The sequence below is a fragment of the Mauremys reevesii genome, linkage group 22 (assembly GCF_016161935.1).
Source record: "Mauremys reevesii isolate NIE-2019 linkage group 22, ASM1616193v1, whole genome shotgun sequence".
In the NCBI taxonomy this organism is placed as follows: domain Eukaryota; kingdom Metazoa; phylum Chordata; order Testudines; family Geoemydidae; genus Mauremys; species Mauremys reevesii.
Window position 1 is genome coordinate 263,596 of NC_052644.1, and position 21,170 is coordinate 284,765.

General features: G+C 39.4%; 1 protein-coding gene across 12 annotated transcripts in view; it reads right to left on the reverse strand.

The window, feature by feature from the left end:
- The window catches only part of LOC120388892 (leucine-rich repeat and fibronectin type III domain-containing protein 1-like protein), a 218,216-nt gene that overhangs the window by 105,311 nt on the left and 91,735 nt on the right, over positions 1–21,170 (reverse strand). For 7 of the 12 annotated variants that reach the window (XM_039511004.1, XM_039511003.1, XM_039511006.1 and 4 more), the window contains 2 exons: positions 15,822–15,992; positions 12,588–12,670 (listed from right to left, as the gene is read on the reverse strand). The gene's annotated coding sequence lies outside the window, so the exon portion shown is untranslated. Of the gene's footprint in view, positions 1–7,866; positions 8,210–12,587; positions 12,671–15,821; positions 15,993–21,170 lie in introns of those variants that run through there. The other 5 variants (XM_039511007.1, XM_039511002.1, XM_039511009.1 and 2 more) reach the window with 2 other exon arrangements.

Genomic DNA, 21,170 nt, shown 5'->3' on the forward strand with positions numbered 1-21,170 from the left:
ACTGGGGATGTTCATGCATCTGCCACCAGACAATGAATCAACCTTACCTGATGTTTTTCTCGCTCCGTGTTCTACTCCCATCTCTTAGTACAGTGGCTCTCAATCTTTCCCAACTACAGTACCCCTTTCAGGAGTCTGATTTGTCTTGCGTACCCCCAAGTTTCACCTCACTTAAAAACTACTTGCTTACAAAATCAGACATAAAATTAAAGTGTCACAGCACACTATTACTGAAAAATGGCTTACTTCCTCTTTTTTACAATACAATTATAAAATAAATTAATTGGAATATAAATATTGTACTTACATTTCAGTATATAATATATACAGCAGTATAAGCAAGTCATTGACTATATGAAATTTTAGTTTGTACTGACTTTACTAGTGCTTTTTATGTAGCTTGTTGTAAAACTAGACAACTATCTAGATGAGCTGATGTACCCCCTGGAAGGTCTCTGTAACCCCAGAGGTACACATACCCCTGGTTGAGAACCACTGTTTTAGCACATAGCAGATATTTTCCGTGTGCCTCTTCAACCTCTATATTCAGTCTGAAAGTGCTGATACCTCTCAAACCTGCATTGATGTGATGTAATACCAGAGAAGATCTAGTGCATTCTTTGGAAAAAAAATTTCCTGTGTGTTTTTCAGTACCAGTGTATCCAGAGAAGTTCATGTACAGTGGCAGTCAAAAAAAGCTAACAATGTTGGCAGCCATTAGGAACAGGACAGAAAATAAGACAGAAAATATCATAATACTATTATATAAAAGTCTGCCCACCTTGGAATACTGCATGCAGTAGTGGTCTCTCCATCTCAAAAAAGAGACATTAGACTTGGAAGAAGTACAGAGAAGGACAACAGTAAGGAACAGTTTCCATATGAGGAGAGATTAAAAAACTTGGACTGTTCAGCTTGGAAAAGAGACAACTAAGGGGGGATATGACAGAGATTTATAATATCATGAATTGTGTGGGGAAATTAATAAGGAAGTGTTTTTTACCCCTTCGTGTAACACACAAACCCGGGGTTGCCCAATTAAATTCACATGCAGAAGATTTAAAAACAAACATAAGGAAGTACTTCTTCACACAACACACTCAACTTGTGGAACTCGTTGCCAAGGGATGTTGTGAAGGTCAAAAGTATAACTGGGTTCAAAAAAAAATAAGTTTATGGAGAATAAGTCTATCAATGGCTATTAGCTAAGATAGCCAGGGATGCAACCCCATGCTCTGGGTGTCCTAAGCCTCTGACTGGTAGGACTGGATGACAGGGGATGGATCACTCAATAAATTGCCCTGTTCTGTTCATTCCCTCTGAACTATCTGGCACTGGCCACTGTTGGAACACAGGCTGCTAGATGGACCATTGCTCTGACCCAGTATGGCCATTCTTATGTTTTTATTATTTCCAGCTCCTGACTGTCCTCTAGTTCATGGCAATGTATATATGTATGTCTCTTGTGAACCTTTCCTCAATGTTTTGCACAGCTCTGTATATTCTGCCATTGCTTGTTCTGTTTTTGCACCCCTCTCCTCTCTTCTGTTTGTTTGTGAAGTTTTGTGTACATCTTTTTACAGAATGCCATTTCTTTTACTTCTGTTACATGACCTCTCTTATCCTATCCTGGTTCTCATATTGTGCCTATCATCGTGCTAACTCTTCTTTCTAAGTTCTAGACTCGCCTCGGCTCACATTTGATTTTAGTCCTACATTGAATGGTGAAGATTTTATGTTTTTATTTTACTATATTTATGGACAAATATAAATTACATACAGTATTATTTCTGTCTGCACTGTGTCTTTTACATAATGATAGCACAGTCTGCATCACAGCTCATATTGGTTCATTCTAGCCAGTAGTACACAGCCTTGGAAACCACAAAGGACACTTCCATCCCTGAATGGTGGTGTGGCAACGCACAAATGTGTGGTGGGGTCTCTGTTCATTCTGGCTGAGCTCAGTTAGAGCTTGAGGAATTCGGTGAGAGCGGCATGCAAACAGTCACAGGTTTAATATCACTAGATTATGTCACGTATGCAGTAGCCACAGAGAGATGAAACCAGAGGGTGGGATAAGCATTGTTCATTCTACTTAGAGCTAAATCATAGCCTCAGGTACCTGAGCCCAACATGGGGGGGAACTTTATGAGCACATCAGAGGACAAAAACATAGTTATTACTAGCTGAGGTTATGCTGACTTCTTTATCTGATCATTGTCATTTTACTTTCATAAGCATCTGCCATTCAATCTATCTGGTACTATCCATAATGAACTAAGTGAAACCAGAGACCTTATACTTTGCTTATGGCAGCTTGTTATTACTTGTTAGCTCTGCAGCACAGTTCCTTTATTCTTTGCTGTGTCTCCTCAGTGACCAGCGCCACTTCATGTCTCAGCAAATACTGAGATGTTGAAGCTTGAGAAGTGTGCCCTGCAAAGCACTGATGCTTCCAGCAAAAGGAACTATTCTGACAAGACCAATGGCTAATTTCATTTTTGCACATACAAAATAATAATACGATATAATGATGAAAAACAAGAAGAACTGAAAAGAGGTGTGTTTGTGCTGCAACTACATAGAATCATAGAATATCAGGGTTGGAAGGGACCTCAGGATGTCATCTAGTCCAACCCCCTGCTCAGAGCAGGACCAATCCCCAACTAAATCATCCCAGCCAGGGCTTTGTCAAGCCTGACCTTAAAAACCTCTAAGGAAGGAGATTCCACCACCTTCCTAGGTAACCCATTCCAGTGCTTCACCACCCTACTAGTGAAAAAGTTTTTCCTAATAGCCAACCTAAACCTCCCCCACTGCAACTTGAGACCATTACTCCTTGTTCTGTCATCTGCTACCACTGAGAACAGTCTAGATCCATCCTCTTTGGAAATCTCTTTCAGGTAGTTGAAAGCAGCTATCAAATCCCCCCTCATTCTTCTCTTCTACAGACTAAACAATCCCAGTTCCCTCAGCCTCTCCTTGTAGGTCATGTGCTCCAGCCCCCTAATCATTTTTGTTGACCTCCGCTGGACTCTTTCCAATTTGTCCACATCCTTCTTGTAGCGTGGGGCCCAAAACTGGACACAGAACTCCAGATGAGGCCTCACCAATGTCGAATAGAGGGGAATGTTATAAAAGAGCAGCCTCATAGTTAACGCTGGCTCCAGATATCTGCCATGGCTATGTCCCATGGAAAGGACAGTTAGGAAACTTGAGTTCTAATGTGAACTCAAAGTTCAAAGAACAAAACCAGCTTTCCAACAGAACTAGAATACAGCAGTAACCAATACCTTTTCACAGGACCTGTGGACTATGGAACTCTCTTGGAAGAGCTACAAATGATCACAAGATGCACAGTATTCAGAATAAACTGCAAAATTTGGAGCAGAAGGCTCAGCAGACTAGCTATGTGCCTAAATCTTTTTCCTACTCTACAGTGTACAGGAATGATCATAGTAAAGGATAGGAATGACAGTCTGAACGTGCCCATGGAAATACACAGTGGACAATGAGATCAATGATAAGGAGCAGCAATATGTAATGGCAGAATAGGGGCTGGTTTTGTTGAGGGACAAGATAAGGTCAGTAGAGGATTTGGTGTTGAGAAGAAGAGGGAGACAGGAGGGAGGTTGTGAGATTACCAGAGGAGAACTAGAAGGGTGAGCTCCAGGTAGTGAGGGAGACACATCTTTCTTAGGTCTTCAGAAAGAAGAACATCCCCGTGGATGCTAGATTGTCCCTGCAATGGGAATAGTGCCGTGTTTCTTAAAGGAAGATTTGGCCCAAGGACTTTGGGGGCCAATGCCATTCATTTCTCACCATCCTGTAGTCAAACTGCCCTGACTTTATCATCAGAAAAATGGATATTACTCTGTTACTTGTATTAACAGGTTGATGTAGCTGTAACAGGATTCCACACTTGCCCCGCCTGTTCGCAAGTGCTGAAATCCTATTGTTAGCTACAAGTTACTTACTGTCTCCTCTGGGGTAGTGTAGTGTGTTAGACTCCACCCTGGATAAGAGGGGTCGGGGTAGCCCAATGGGGAGAAGATTCCGAGCTTGTTAAATGAATCCTGGGAGAACTTAGCCTCCAGGAAGGGAGATTTTTTTTGCTGCTATGATTAGCAGTTAAGCTTGTATTTGAATCTAGGTAGGGGGCTCCACCAGTTTAGAGTTGTTATAAAACATATCCATGACTCGAGCATTTCAACATCATTAGTGACGCTGAAGGCTAGTCAAAATATAAAATACATCCACCAAAATGTCCAAACCAAATTAGGCTTTTTAATTCACAGGTACCCAAATGAAAGTAGGCTTACGTTCAAGGGTGCTGAGCACCTGCAGTTCTCATTGACTGGGTGCTCCGACACTCCCAAGGTTTGTCTACATGGTACATTAATTCACACCAAAGGGGTGTAAATTCTAGCATGCACTAGCGTGTCACATACTAACGGGCCAGCATGAACCCTAGGAAGTTCCCCAGTGTGCATTAACGTAATCCTGTTACAGTGTGTTTGCAGGGACCACACAGCCTGTTAGTGGGCAACATGCTGGTCTGCACTAGAATTTAATCCCTCTGATGAATGCACCATGATGGATTTAGAAGCCTACTGCTAGACACTCATTTTTGAACATCTGTCCACACTGTATGAATAGCATGATGCTACGATTAACGAGCTAAAGTCTGTAAAGTCCTTTGAAGGTGAGAAGAGAATCTATAAATGGCATGTGTTTTTATCCAGGCACTTTGGAATTATGTGAGATGGGCAGCAACACACAGTTTACCTATAACATTTTTCATACTCACTGTTTTGAGCTTGAAATCTAAAGCCAATGCTGTATGTGCTGCATCATGAAACATGTTCAACGGATAACAAAAGCTATGATGAAATAATATGTCTTGAAGCCTTCCATTGATGGTAATTCCATCACCTCTTTAGTTAGTCTATTCCAAGGTCCATGCATTTAGCATTACTATTTTCCCCCGTACTGATTCCTGAAAATAATTCTTCTTCTTTCTCTTCATTAAATTAATTATCCACAGATAGTTATGAACCATTATTGTGTTGTCCCTTTTTGGCACATGGGTAATGGCCAATTAACTGTTTAATAAGTAAGCACATAAAATAAGTCATCTACTTTAAATATCTGATTCCAATTAATTTAGGACTGATATCAGATAATGCTGAGAACCAGCATATTAAAATAGTAAGCCCCTGATTAAGCAAAGAAAATGGATAATCCTTTTAGTTTTGATCATCTGATGTCCCAAGGATCAGTGAGTCCAATTTCCATTAGTAGGTAAATCAAGTTTCCTTACTTGAACAACAGAGGACCAAACAAACTGTTTTTCCTTCTACAGCTGAAGAGCAATGTATGCTTATACTAAAAAAGCAAAACTGTCATTCTCAGCACAAAGTGAGCTAATATTCCAGGTAAGAATTTTCCTGTAAACAAACTTGGCAATGGGCTGCTTAAGAATAAAAATAAGGCCAAAACCTTTCTGCAAAGCTATAAAAACCTTAGCAGTATATGCTTCTGATTAGATAAACTATAGTTTAATATTAAAGGATATATAAATTATCCTTTATGTATTAGCTCAGTGGTTTGAGCATTGGCCTGCTAAACCCAGGGTTGCGAGTTCAATCCTTGAGGGGGCAAAAATCTTTCGGGGGATTGGTCCTGCTTTGAGCAGGGGGTTGGACTAGATGACCTCCTGAGGTCCCTTCCATCCCGAATATTCTATGATTCTATGTGTCTCTCCTTCAGACTCATTACATATTAAGTAATTTCTTAAATCCATTCTTGTAAAAGTTACAGTAAGAAGGCAGACATCTAATCAGTGATGCACCAGGAGGCAAGATTATATGTCACACATACACAATACACTATAATTACTTTGCCAGATTCTGCCCCCCTTTCTCATGCTGAGTAGTACCTTACTATACACACAGTCTCACTGGAAAAAATGGGACTACTCATGTAATAAAGTCCTATTTACTGTGTGTACATCTGATAGAACCATACTTGAAACGCTGACTTGAACTGTGCTTGGTAAGGTTTAATTCATTAATAATGAGACTGTTAGAAGTTCATCATGTGTTTGGTCCATGATGCTTGGGGGCAAAAAATAAAGATTTTAGGCACAGCCAAACATCATGCCATTAACGAGCTCAAACACACTCTTCTTCAGCAGGTGAAATGTGGTGTAGAGCAATCACAGAGAGACAGATTGTGGTGCAATTTTACAGTGCTCTAAGTTATGGTTTCCTTATTCCCATAGCCTAGCGGGGGGGGGGGGGGGGAGGGGCAGGGATTTATAACATTTTAGAAGCCAGTTAAGAAGAAAACTACAGTGCAAATTGTTCAGACAGACTTTGGTGGAAAGGTTTTTACTGCAAGACTCGACTGATAGCAGATCTTATACTACTACAGATTATCAAGTATTTTACTTAGAATTCACTACAACACACTGGACAAGTGAATGATAAAGCATTATCAAACTGGTGCAATTTCTCCCCAGCATCTTGTTATCTCCATGGGAACTGAATGTACCTACCCAACACTAGTCACCTGAGCTGCCATCCTCCATCTCTCATACTTGTCACCATATTAGTCAAATGTATATAAGAATGTATTGTCTGTAACTCAGCTAACCATCATAGGCATCTCATATGCTTCATGATTTTTTTCCTAGAGAATTCAGTTTATCTATCGATGTATAAAATATTTATTGCACTCGGTGAGCTAAATTCTGCTCTTGGATACAACTGAACATCCCCAATGAACACAGCTAGGTAGTCTGGTTTTCAGAGGTATGAGGTTAACCTTGATTCTGCCACCCTTATATTGTACAGTATCTTCCTCCACCAGCAGGGCCACTGAAACCAACTGGCAGAATTTATTAATTATTATTAGGTGTACTACCAAAGTGCCTAGAAGCCTTAATCATAAACCAGGACCCCATTGTGCTATGCACTGTATAACACAGAACAAAGACAGTCCCTTCTCCAGAGAGCTTAAGGTCCCACTCAGAGTAAGGGGGCAGAGTCCAATTCTTAAAAAACCTAACAAACAACAACATTATAATGAAATGGTGGATTATGGGTGGTGATTACTCCAGATTATGGGCATTAATAGAACTGCACAGAGATATTTGGAGAAACCCAGAAGGAAAGTATTTTCTCTTCAGCACTTGTGACTAGCCAGCATGAGTCCAGCCTCACAAGAATTAATATTTAGTATGTGAATTTCTTCTCCAATAAACTGTCATTCATAAGGCAATACACTTTTTTTTTTAATATAACACGTGGCTGATAAGGTGTCCCTCAAAGCCATAACTACACTGTTGAATGGCTAATACACTATTTGCAGTTTCTGTCTCTGTCCCATAAATATTTTATGTAACTGACAAAATCTGATTTTATGCATCGGAAGGTTTTTAAAAGTTGTCACTTTAGAGGATTATGCCAGAGGTGACTAAGAAATTTGTTTCTGTGGTTATCTCATGTAATAGCAGAATTGCAGGCCTTTCTGTAAAACTGAAAAGGTTTCATTGTATGCATAACAGTTAGTCAGGCGGCATCTTGGAATATAATATAGCAAAGCATTTTTGAGGAAAGCTATTTTTGGCAATTTGACCACGTACCGTTGTGCAGAACTTGGTTACAGATTTTATGTATTTCAGCATGGAGAAGATTAATAAAATGAATGGTTTGGTACAACAGAATTTAAAATACTCTGTGCCTAGGACTGAAAAAGCAAAGACCTTCTGAACAGGGATTTTATTAATGTCAAAAAGCATCTCACAATAGACATTACAGGAAATAATGGTTTGTCTCTGGAATCTCATTTGAGCGGGAAAATCTTATAACCCAAGAGACATCACAATTTGAATCTTTTTTTCCAATGTACTGTGTCAGTGTGGCTCAAATGATCACCTTTTCACCTTTGGGCTCAAATTTGTTATGATTTAGAGTCTCCTGTAAGGACGCAAGCTCAGACTCTGCATTGTTCTTGTGATATTATAGTATTAAGCAGTGGCAGTGCATTGATGGAGGCTACTAACCCCTGAATAAAATATTAAACCAAAATCCCACCTGCCCAGTTACTGCGGCTGTCCAGGGGGAAGTTAAAGCTCTCTTGGCTCTGTTCAAGACGGACGATAGTATGATCCCAGTATCTCGGCCAACATTACTTCTTTCTGCTAACACAAGCTCTAATGAGTACAGTTTTGTGAGAATTTTTCCTGACCACATCATAGCTGCATTTGCCTACATAGACATTATGGCACCATTTTCTCATTCGTTGCTTTAAAAAGCACTTTAACTTATTTTCTATAAAGGTGTTCTAGAATTTCAGGAATTTGCTATGAAGAAGATACCGTATCAGATTTTTTCCAGTTAAAATAGCTTTTATAAGAACACAAAGGTATTGCTGAATTCAACTACAAAATTGCTAGAGTTTTATTAACCTTGGAGGACAGTACAATATTTCCTCATGGAAGCTGAAAGATTTCCAATCTTACTACTTATAATATAAAGGTTCCGAGTTTTGCATTTACTGATATTGTCTTTAATGCTAGGCCAGCAAAGTGCAGTCACTGCATTACTGGTAATTAAAAGCTTTGCAAAACACTTTAGGATGTTCCACTCTGAGAAAAGCATTATGGAAATCCAAGCTGCTCACTGCTGTTATTAATATGCCATAAGAAAATCTGGCCCCCCCTTTGTTATGTTCCCATAAAAAAAAACTTGTGATATTAAGGACAACTATAGTAGAATAGATTATTGCAAATTTAAATAAATCTTGTTTTGTCCTTGTCCCAGTGACTTTGACTTTTCACAAGTTTCTTATTTGATTCATGGAGTGTTTCTTTAGATTAGTTCATCAACTGGTTTCTTGTCTACAACCTGTTATGATTCTAACTAACTGTCCTTAGCAGATCTATTTGGTATGGAGTTACTCAGTACACAGCAGAATATGTCCCGTGATGTAGAGTGGCATATTATTTCATTACCTCCATGGAATTCTGTGTATAGCTGGCAGCTATATGGGAATGCGCCCAAGAAAAGAAATCAGGTGACCTGGGTCCTAATCCTGACTCTGCCACTGATGCACTCCATGACCTTGGCAGATCACTTCCACTCTCTATGTCTCAGGTAACCCTATCTGTAAAATGGGGAGGATAATTCTTATCTACCTTTCTGAGGTGCTCTGGAATCTATGGGTAAATGCACTAGACAAACTCCTGAGGTTTATTAGGAGGAAAAATAAAACATCGGTTTCATCAAACACAACTTGGAGGGGCTAGCATGGTACAGGGTTGTTATGGGAAGTGACAATGGGTTAATGCTTTAGTCAGTAACTCTAGCGATTAATATTTGTAACATCCACTTTTAACCCTTCATCTTTCCCCTTGCACAAACCTTAGTTTCTGCCTGAAGTCCTCCAGGCCCCATACAAAGTGTCCTATGGAGCAGCAAACCATTTTCCTTTCTGTCTGCTGCCCAGGAGCTGGGGAGGGATGTACCAGTCCATAGAAGGATTTTCTGGATTTCCAGAGTTTATTTTTTTTAATCATAATGTTCTTGCAAGGCACTATAGACTCAACTTCCAGATATGTGCCTGCAACAGCAACAATATTTTTGGTGGTGGATTTATTTATTGTTTTGAGACATTGCTCTTCTTAATACCTAGAATAATTTTCATATTTATTGAATTCTTTGAGACACTGTGCTTGCAGTGTGCCTGTTATTTGTGCTGTAATAGTATCTATGTTTGCAGAGAAAATTAAGTCATATTGTTAAGGCCTCTGAATAAGGTATTTATGTTGGCCATCCTGAATTTTATCTTCTTCTCTTGCATTTCCCTTTTCTATAAAATTAACCACATTTGTTGCATTCTGAAAGAGAGGTGATATATCACATCTGAAAAAAAACAATCCTCATAAACTGTTACTACAAAATTTACTCAAACTTTATATTTCTTGAACCTGAAACTAAACTCTAATGATCTTTATGCACTAACTGCAATGACAAGTGCAAATATTAGTCTCTTCTCTTTTTTCAGGGACATAAATGGAAAATGAAAGTAAATTTCACTTTGTAGTTCAGTTCATGCCATGCAGAAAATGTAGTCCATCACAAACATTTGCTCAAATATGTTACACAAATTGATTTTTTGTGAAGACTGAGTTATAACATGCAGTGCTGTGGGTTGGCAGCATGGTATTCAGCTGTCATAAAGCTCAGAGAATGGACTAAATCAAGATGAATGGGGTCACCCTACCACTATCCATTCAGTAGAACCCTGTCAGCTACTTTTAGATTTGGGAAGCTGCCACAGCAGGAAATAAATTTATAAGGAAATATGACAACTACAGTACAGCTGCTTTCAGCAAAGCAAGCAGGCCTTCTGTCTATTTTAATGTAGTGAATGATTAAGATAATCTAAATAAGAATCCTGTTTTGCATATTTAAGTGCCTTATCACAAATTTTGGGCAGGTACACAAAATAGTCACCTTTTGTGTCACTGCCTTTCTACTGATCTATCTGAGGTATCATGCTTTGTCCATTTGGCACATTTCTAATTGCCTCAGAGGCAGTAGTCTACTTAATCTGGCAGTAAGTCACTGAGACTACACTGGCATTGCATCTGGGAATTGGTTTGCTAGTACTTTCAGCAGAAAACTTATTTTTGGTGCTGCTGGACTAAGCAAGCCCTCACCAGCATTGGCTGTTCTCTTGAAGGGATTGAACAACCCCTGCCACCACTAATGGAAGTGAATTCAAAATCCTTATTAAAACCAAAAGCATCCCTCAGTATTATTCCCACCTCTGCATTTCTCAGGATGTCTCATCTTCTAATATTTTAGTAATATAATAGTAATATAGTAACTAATGACATCTAGCAGGCTGATGTGTTTAATGCCTATTTTGCACTAAAAAGGATAATGATCACCCGATACTCAATCGCAATTAATATTAACTACAAGGGGGAAGGAACGCAAGTTAAAAAAGGGAAAGAACAGGTTAAAGAATATTTAGGTAAGTTGGATCTATTGAAGTCAGCAGGGCCTGATGAAATTCATCCTAGGGTACTTAAGGAACTAGCTGAAGCAATCTCATAAACATTAGTAATTATTTTCAAGAACTCACGGAGGACAGGTGAGGTCTCAGAAGACCGTCCTAATCTCCTGATGGGGTACTCTAAGGTCACTTACTAAAAGATTAAATAAATAAATAGACCCTTAGCCTCCTATATCAACAAATGCATAAAAGCAAACAACTAGACTATTTAAAATATAGTTATTCCCATCACAAAAATACACACAAGACAAACCTGTATCAGGCCTGGTTACTGTGTTTTGGAACTCTCATGAAGTAGCTAAACAGTAAAGTTAGCAATTGCTCAGAATACTAAAAGGGGAAACAACATCAATTTGATTTTAAACTCATTCGTTGCAAATGGGAGAGTGGACTACAATGCTCAGATATAGGAACCATTATCCATTGCTCATAGGGTAACTGGCACCCAAATAAATTAAAGTCAACCAAAGGAAGCAACAATGACTAGGAAGTGGTGGTTGGGAATAGCAATACACATACTCAAACAAAAAGAGTACTAGCACCTTGCAGCTTCTAGCTCTTTCCCCTCATCCTTGATTTGTTTGTCGGTTTAGGCTCCAATCCTGCAATGAGCTCCATGTGAGTAGAGCCCTAAACCCACACAGAGCACCAATAATTTCACTGGGAGGGTCCACCAGCAAAAATCTCTGGGACAGAGCCTGTATCATCTTATTCATCCACAGAGCACTGCACATGTTTTGTGGACTATTGTAATGTAAATAATAGCAAATAAATAAATAATAAAGTTGTTAAATGTTTTGTGAATGAAAACACACTCTCTGACCTAGAGAGCTTACAGTGCATGAAGTAAACAGTTCTGTTAACACAGAGATCAACAGAATAGATAAAACATATAACATAAGAGGATGAAGTGCAGAAGACAATCTTCTTGACAATCAAGGTCTGGGTTAGATGATCTAAGAAGCCCTTTTCAACATTCAAATCTATGACTACAGAGGCTGAAAATGGCAGAGAGTGTTTATTTCTCTCCATTATTCAATTAAAAGGTGCCGAAAGGATTAGTTGGTTAACTGTGAGGGTATCGAATTGCATTGCAAGGCAGATTTTGTAAGGAATTGTGCATACAAATGCTAAAAGTGAGTCCGCTCATGATCTCAGGACTTGTATGTCCAGGCCATTCCAAATTTCCAATTGAATGTTGCAGTTACTGCAAAATTATCCGCCCTTCATTGGTATCGGCTGCTATGAGTTTAGCCAGGAATGGAACTCAAATAATTTTGTTTCTATTTTAGGATGAATTGAACCAGCTGGAACTAACACCCACATTTTCTAACTTAGGATCTTAAAGTTAAGTTCCCAAATTTCATATTTAGGCACATAAATAAATGTAATTCTCACAGCTCCTACTGGCTTCACTAACCAGGAATAGCAGATGTGCTATAAGAGATGACAGTGGAATGGACCTAGAAGTACTTTGTGTGGTTTCTCACCTTGTAACTTTGTTATGGATGTGTTTTGCTGACTGATGGATTCAACCATCTGCAGGAACCACGACTGAGTGTAATCATCATGCCTGCAAAAAGCATTTTATTTTTCATTATGGATAATGGGATGTTCTGAACTTTGTGCAATTGCAGGATTTTAAAAAGCATGTTTTATTTAGAGGTTATTATGATTCTGCAATCTTCAGAATTAATTATCAGGAGAATGATGATCTAGACAATTATAATTAAGTCAATTTTAGGAATTAATCATCGTGAATTGGACTATCTAAGCAATTAATAATGAATTAAATGAATCATGATTCCATTTGAAAGTTTTTGCTACTTCTCATTTGAAGAACAGATGGACTCTGCTTTGTATCCAGCTGAAATCTCAGGCTGCTGATCAGCTTCAGATTATCAACTAGCCTCTAAATTTAATTTCTGAATTCAAAGGAATTCTAGCGTTTGCCTGAAATTCCCTTGCAAACTGTGCTCCCTATGACCATCTATTCATGTATAAGTCCTACTAATAGTAGGGGAATGTGCAAGAGCCACATGAACATCCTTTGCATACTGCTAGGCCCAGAAGTTGAGAGTCCAAAATAAAGCAACAACAAAATAACAGCCACATGTTTGACTTTAACCATATAATCCCCAATGTGGTAATGACTGATTTAACATTTCTTGGCAATATTTTTCTTCTGCCGTAACCAGAATTACTAATATAAGAGTCATGTACAGGAGACTGACTTGTTCTATAGACTAGAATTCACACTCAAACAGAGGAATAAATTCCTAAAACACAGGGGGCTTAATTCTTCCACTCAAGGATACAAACAATTTATATATACTTCAGTGGGAGCTAGTTGTATTTGGACGTGAGAGAACTGCCATAGATTTGCATGGGGGCAGCTGTCCCAGGGGCCCAACACTGTCAAGCGCATATGAGCACATTTTACTGCGTGTGTGTATGTTGTGGGGTGGGAATACGGACCCAAAGCAACAGCAAGAGGACTTCCTTGAAAAGCCTGGCAGGCACACTATTGAGGGGCAGTTTCCCACGTGCTATAGACTAATGAGCTACCCTGCTCTATTCTGGTTTTCACACTGATTAGCAGGGCCTGGTCCAAAGCTACTTGGGGAAAGGGTAGCAGCTCTCAAGATCTGCCATGGCCTGTGCGTCTTGAGAACAATGCAAAACTTGGCAGATGCTTTCAATGTAAACTAATAATCACTGCATGAATCTTCATCATCCAGCATCCCCAAACCAGAAGCCATTGCAAACAGTTTGAGGAAAACATTGGCCATGTGCTGGCAAAGAATTAATGCTCTACATCTATGAAATGCTGGAGACTGAGTCAGAACTGCAGGTGATGTTTTCTATCAGTGGCGTCAACATTTATCAGTGGATAAGAAAAAAAAAAATTAAACCAGAATGTGCAAAATACTGCTAGTCTTACACAGCTAAGGTACACTGTGCAAGGGATTATTAGCATGCAGGTTGCAATTCTTTAAGGGCTCTAATCTATCTGAGGTATCATGCTTTGTCCATTTGGCACATTTCTAATTGCCTCAGAGGCAGTAGTACACTTAATCTGGTAGTGGGAATTGGTTTGCTAGTACTTTCAGCAGAAAACTTATTTTTGGTGCTGCTGGACTAAGGGGTGCTGCTGTAGCGCTTCTGGTTAAGATGCTCTATACTGACAGGAGCTCTCCTGTTGGCATAATAAATCCACCTCCAGGAGAGGCAGTAGCTATATCAGCAGGAGATGCTCTCCCACCAACATAGCGCTGTCCACACTGGCACTTAGATTGGTGTAACTGCTGTTGCTCAGGGGAGTGGCTTATTCACTGTAAGCTATTAGTAGTGTAGACCTGGCCTAAGTTAAAACAAAGTTTGACAGCAACACCCAGAGGTAAGGAGATATGTGGCAAAACTGGCTAGGTCTCAATTTGTTGAGATTGTTTGCTGTACCCAGGGGGAAAGGGCAGAGAGAGAGAGAGACAGCTATTCAAAACAACAAAGGACAATCTCATCCTGTAGGAAAATATTAAACACCTGACAGTTCAAATATAGAAAAGAGTAAATTTAAAGCAGTGTCCCACACATGCATTAGATCTCTTCATACTGTTTTAAACTCCCCATCCCAGCACACAATATCACTTCAAGCCCTCTTCTTTTGCACATTTTCCTGAATAAGACTTTAGTGCATCTCAGCTGTGGAACAACCCACAGAAACCAGTGTTTATTGGCTCTTGAGTGCTGGGATATTTTTGAGAAGTAGTTGTCTTGGCAAATACTTTAGTCTATTGAATAAACTCAGAGAAAGAACTGAAACTGAAATTCAGGCTTGCAAAATCGCTTTCTGAACCACAAGAATTTCTGTCTAAAAACCCTAAAGAAATGCTGGAAATCTGTTTAGCGGTTTCCAGTCAGCTTGAAAATAATTCTGTCTGTCCAGTTTAGTTTTTTAACAACCTGTATTGTAATAGATGGAAAAATATAAGACCCACAAAAAAAATCCAAGTTGATTTAACAGCACCCCAATGAATACAGACCTGTTTCTCAACTGAAAAAAAAATTATGTTGAATATTTTCCTTGTGCACATTTGACAGATGCAAACTATTCCAAGTCCACCCACTGGGAGGGAATACATGAAAGTTTTTTTAGTAATTTTCTGTATCATAAAATGTGCTAATAACGTAATGAAAACTACAGTGTAAAAAATGAGCAGAGCTGTAAGCGTAGAGAATTAATTGGAAGACAGAATATCAAATCTAATTACTTGCTGGCAAACAGCATAGGTGCACTGTTGTAGATGGAGTCATATGACCTTAAAATGCAAATTAACATTAAAAAAAAGTAACTCTGAGGGAAATTTTCATCCTGGGGGCAGTGATTTTTTTTTAAACAAGTTCTTTGTGTTTCTGTTGCTGCACAGATCAAATTTTCCTTCGCAGATTTGCTTTCTTGCTTTAATTCTAACAGCATGCAGGTTGTTCTATTTTACTGTTGAGCACATCCTCAAAGAAGCTATGCAGGAGGCAGCTTGCTTATACATCTTAAAATAGTGGGTAGCTCAAATGAGTTTTGATAGGGAGCTTTTAGCTGTAATTCTAACTTGTTTGGGTGATTAAATATAGTAATCTGCATAGGACTGACAGCCTTTAACAAGACACAAATGACACCCACAGCCATAAGAAGAAAAAGAAGAGAAAAAAAAACAGTCAGCTCTTACTTTAAATTGACCTTCAAGTTGAGTGTTAAACTTGTTCCAGTCTCTGCTTCTTTTCAGGACTCCAATGCTCTTTCATTAGTGATTCATTTGAGTATGGAGTCCTTGAAGTAATGCATTCTCCATTCAGATTCACAGTGCAGCACCAGGCAGGCCCTGAGGTGGCCATCCATCCTGAAATTAAGAGGCAACATTCTCTTTTAGAATTGCACTTTATCAGAATCATTAGGGGTGACAGAAGATAGTGGCAGAGGCAGCAGCAACACAGAGTGAACACAGGCACATTAAAGCAAGATAAAAAGGGTAACCAATCTCAACATAATCTGTACAGAGAGAAGCCAAAAGGCTCTCTTCCAACATGAACCGTTTCTCTTTCTTTTTTTTTCTCCCCCCTTTTTTTTTTTTTTAAACACAAACAGGAGTTTCATCTGGAGATAAAATGGCAATGGTAGGGAATGGCAAAACAATTCCCAACCCAACAAGCTGCTTTATGAAACCAAACAAGAGGATTCTATAAGCACAGAATTAGCTCAAGTAAAAGACAATGATATTAAAATGAATCTACACCTCCCCAATGCCTATAAATTGGCTCTAAGTGCTGGAGCACTAACAAATGTCATTTATTAGCAGGTATATTATCTATTTTAAAAAGAATTATTTCGTCTATTTTAAAAAGTACATTTATCTAATTCAGCTCAATTTGAGGAAGACTATGAGGCATATTTTTAATATATGCAACACTTGGGCATTTCACCTAAGAATCTTGCCTGTTAAGCAGCACAGCAGAATTTAAATCTCTTTTATTATCAGGGATTCACCATCCTACAATCCCTTCAGGTATATGGCAATAGCAGATACCCCAGAGCCCAGGAGCAGACAATAAATAGGAAATTGCTCACAAATATTTTTGGGTTAATTCCAGAGGGTCAAAAGTAATTAAACTATACTATAGATTTCTGCAAAGTCTTTTTTCGAGTGCATAGTTCTACACAGGAACCCCTGCAAACAGAATTTGTGTGAAAGTGCTGTTCTCGTCCATCCTCCCTGTGGAAGAAAAAGGCCTGGGTAGAGACCGTCGAATCATAGAAGTCAATGGTGGTGTCAGAGAGAAGGCTTTGGATTCTTTGACCATGGGATAGGCAGAGACGGGCTCCACTTAATGAAGAGAGGGAAGAGCATCTTCGCAAGCAGGCTGGCTAACCTAGTGAGGAGGGCTTTAAACTAGGTTCACCGGGGGAAGGAGACCAAAGCCCTGAGGTAAGTGGGGAAGTGGGATGCTGGTAGGAAGCACAAGCAGGAGAGCGCAAGAGGGAAGGACTCCTGCCTCATACTGACAGATTGATCCCGGCAATTAGAGACCTGTAAGTCTAACGTCGGTACCGGGCAAAGTAGTTGAAACAATAGTAAAGAATAAAATTGTCAGACACATAGGAAAACATAAACTGTTGAGCAATAGTCAACATGGTTTCTGTAAAGGGAAATCGTGTCTTACTAATCTATTAGAGTTCTTTGAAGGGGTCAACAAACATGTGGACAAGGGGGATCCGGTGGACATAGTGTACTTAGATTTCCAGAAAGCCTTTGACAAGGTCCCTCACCAAAGGCTCTTACGTAAATTAAGCTGTCATGGGATAAAAGGGAAGGTCCTTTCATGGATTGAGAACTGGTTAAAAGACAGGGAACAAAGGGTAGGAATTAATGGTAAATTCTCAGAATGGAGAGGGGTAACTAGTGGTGTTCCCCAGAGGTCAGTCCTAGGACCAATCCTATTCAATTTATTCATAAATGATCTGGAGAAAGGGGTAAACAGTGAGGTGGCAAAGTTTGCAGATGATACTAAACTGCTCAAGATAGTTAAGACCAAAGCAGACTGTGAAGAACTTCAAAAAGATCTCACAAAACTAAGTGATTGGGCAACAAAATGGCAAATGAAATTTAATGTGGATAAATGTAAAGTAATGCACATTGGAAAAAATAACCCCAACTATACATACTATATGATGGGGGCTAATTTAGCTACAACGAGTCAGGAAAAAGATCTTGCAGTCATCGTGGATAGTTCTCTGAAGATGTCCACGCAGTGTGCAGAGGCGGTTAAAAAAGCAAACAGGATGTTAGGAATCATTAAAAAGGGGATAGAGAAGAAGACTGAGAATATATTATTGCCCTTATATAAATCCATGGTACACCCACATCTCAAATACTGTGTACAGATGTGGTCTCCTCACCTCAAAAAAGATATACTGGCACTAGAAAAGGTTCAGAAAAAGGCAACTAAAATGATTAGGCCTCATCCCTGGTGGGGGAGGGAGGATTTGGGGTGGATCTGTGCTGAACATGTAAAAGACATGCATTATTCATTATCAGCCAGTATCAACCAGACTATCATATGGTTTTCAATGTGGCTGCTTCTCAGGTACTAGCATTCTATAAGTGTTCACTGGAGAAATCAGCTGTCATGTCTAGCTAAGGTCAATGGTTAATTTCTAAAATACAGTTTGTCCAAAATGAATCAGGCTAACTGAAAAAAAAAAAGCTGAATTGACCCAAGTCTATCACATCTTTAAATCTGTTCCCATGTATTCTTGAATTTCATTGCTGTTCATATGTTAAAGTATACCGAACCTACTAAACAAGAAGTTCCAGTTAGTATGCTGTATTAATGCAAAATTCTAATTATCATTATTATCCCATTATATTGTGCAGCCCTTTATTTCAAAGGCCTTAGCTGGAGGACAATTAAAGTAATACAAAAATTCTAACAAGGGATACCTTTCAGCCAATGATCATACAGTATTAAATGTATATAATGTAACTTACACCCTGATCCTGCAAGCTGTTCCATAAGGGCAGACCCTGTACCCACAGAAATGAAAGATAGTCTTGTGATTAAGACACTGGCCTGGGACTCAAGGGATCTGAATTCAGTATGTGGCTCTGATACAGTCTTCCCATTTGACCTTGGACAAGTCGTCTGATCTCTCTGTACCACCCATGCGTCTGATGAAGTGGGTATTCACCCACGAAAGCTTATGCTCCAATACATGTGTTAGTCTATAAGGTGCCACAGGACTCTTTGTTGCTCTGTACCACAGTTCTCCATCTGTCAAGGGGGGCTAACACTAGGAACTTTCTCACAGCCTTTGTGTCTCTTGTCTATTTAGACTAAGTTCTTCAGAAAAGGGGTTTTCTCTTACTGTGCAGGTGTATGTTGTCTAGCACAATGGGGCCCACAATCTTTGCTGGAAGCCTCTAGGCACTACTATAATGCAAATAATAAATAATTATATGCTCTTCTGCACTGGGACAATGTCTTTTGATATGTTTGTACAACATCTGGCCCTCTGGGGCCTTTAGGTGCTGTTGTAATACAACTAGTAAGGTAGCACAGTACAGTGGTAGTTCTTGGAGAAATAGGGCAGCAATAATTAATAAGCGTTTAAGGCACTAGTGTAAATCTTGTTTCTGATTTGTTATTGAGGCACATGGTGATGAGTGCAGTGTAGGAACCTGAACAGAATCTAGGGATCACTCTTGCCTCTCTCACATCCTGTTTTTGAGGGGAGGTATACGTATGGGAATGTCTCACTAATCTGATGGCTATTCCTGGCTCTTCTTCCAAATCAGAATGTTCTCAAGTGTTGTGATTTTAAAGCATTATTAACTACCTGTTGCAGGTTATAAACCCTTCACCTTGCCAGTGGCAAGCAAAGCTGTTTACCATATTAGGCCATGTCTACACTAGCGAGCTTGCAGAGGCACAGCTGTACCAATGCAGCGGCACTGCTGTAAGATCGCGCATGTAGCCTCTCTATACCGACAGGAGAGAGCTTGTCCGTTGACATAATAAAACTACCTCAACAAGTGGCGGTAGCTAGGTCGACATAGCGCTGTGAACATTACCACTTATGCCAGTGAAACTTATGTCACTCAGAGTTGTGTTTTTTTCATAAATTTTGCCAACATAAGTGATAGTGTAGACATGGCCTTAGAACAGTAGTTCTCAACCCACGGGCCACTTGTGGTCCAATCAGCACAGAGCTGCGGCCCACATAACACATTGTGCACCACATATGCGGCCCACGATGGTAAATAGGTTGAGAAACACTGCCTTAGAGTAACACAGCAAGAGATTCAGCTTTATTTACTGACCCTGTAAGTTGTTTTGCTGCTGCCTCTTCTCGCTTCACATATAACTCTGGTAATTCAGTATGTAAAATAAATGATTTTGTTAGTTTTATTCCACCTGAGAAGTAGATTATGCTCCAGGGGAAAACAGATGTGCCAGAACCAATAAGAAAAGCTCAGATACTCTACCATTACGGGGGGGAGGGGGGAGGAGAAAAATTATCTTTGTTCTCTGGTTATTGATGTACAAACAGCCTCCAATCTATAAAACGGGCAATCTGAAGGTACTGAAGGAGGGCTGTGTAGCCAAAAGCTATACAAGACTCTTATAATCCAATCTTCGCAAATTGAATTCCTTGTAGTCCGTGCATTGGAAGGTGGAAGAACTTTGTTGGAATCATATTTAATACATCAATGATGTCTCTCTATTGCTCCTAGCAGCGGTTGGGAAAACATCCTAAGAATCTTCTTGCTTCTGTGGGCTTCTTGCTTCTGTAAGAAAGAGAGGATGAGGGTGGATACACTCCCTCTGTCCTCCTAATGCTTTGATAGGGAGACAGCATAATCCACTCCCTTTGCTAGAGCTTCAAAAGGGACATCAGAAACAAATTAAACAAATCTAGAGATGGCTGACAAACAAAACATCAGTGGTAAGGCTACACTAATAGTCACACCATTACTAGGTACTGGAGCTAGAGAAAGGGTGGATTTCATCAGTGCAGAGAAGGAAAGAAAGACATACATGGCAGAGATATATAAATTAATCAACATGATGAAGAAAGTATATTGGGCACTTTTGTTCACCTCTCTCATTTTGCAAGAACATGAAAATGAAAGGTGAAATATTTAACACTGATAAAAGGAAATAAGTTTTATTACTCAAAGAATAATTTACCTGTGGCACTGAGTGCCACAAGGTATCTTTGTGGCCAAGAGCTTAGAAGGATTAAAAAAAAGGAATGGATATTTATCTAGATAATAAGAATATCCACAGTTACATTAGATATGATAAATAACGTAAGCCCTCCTCTTTCAGGGCATAAACCAACCACTAACCCACAAGGATTAGAAAGAAACTTCTTCCATAGAAGTTTATTCCATTACTGTCCACTGCAGGAATTCTAGCAACTTCCTCTGAAGCACTGAATAGGCTACAGGCCAGACATGGTATGGCAATTATTGGGGTCCTCATAGTTCATATTACACAAAACATCTCCATGAAAA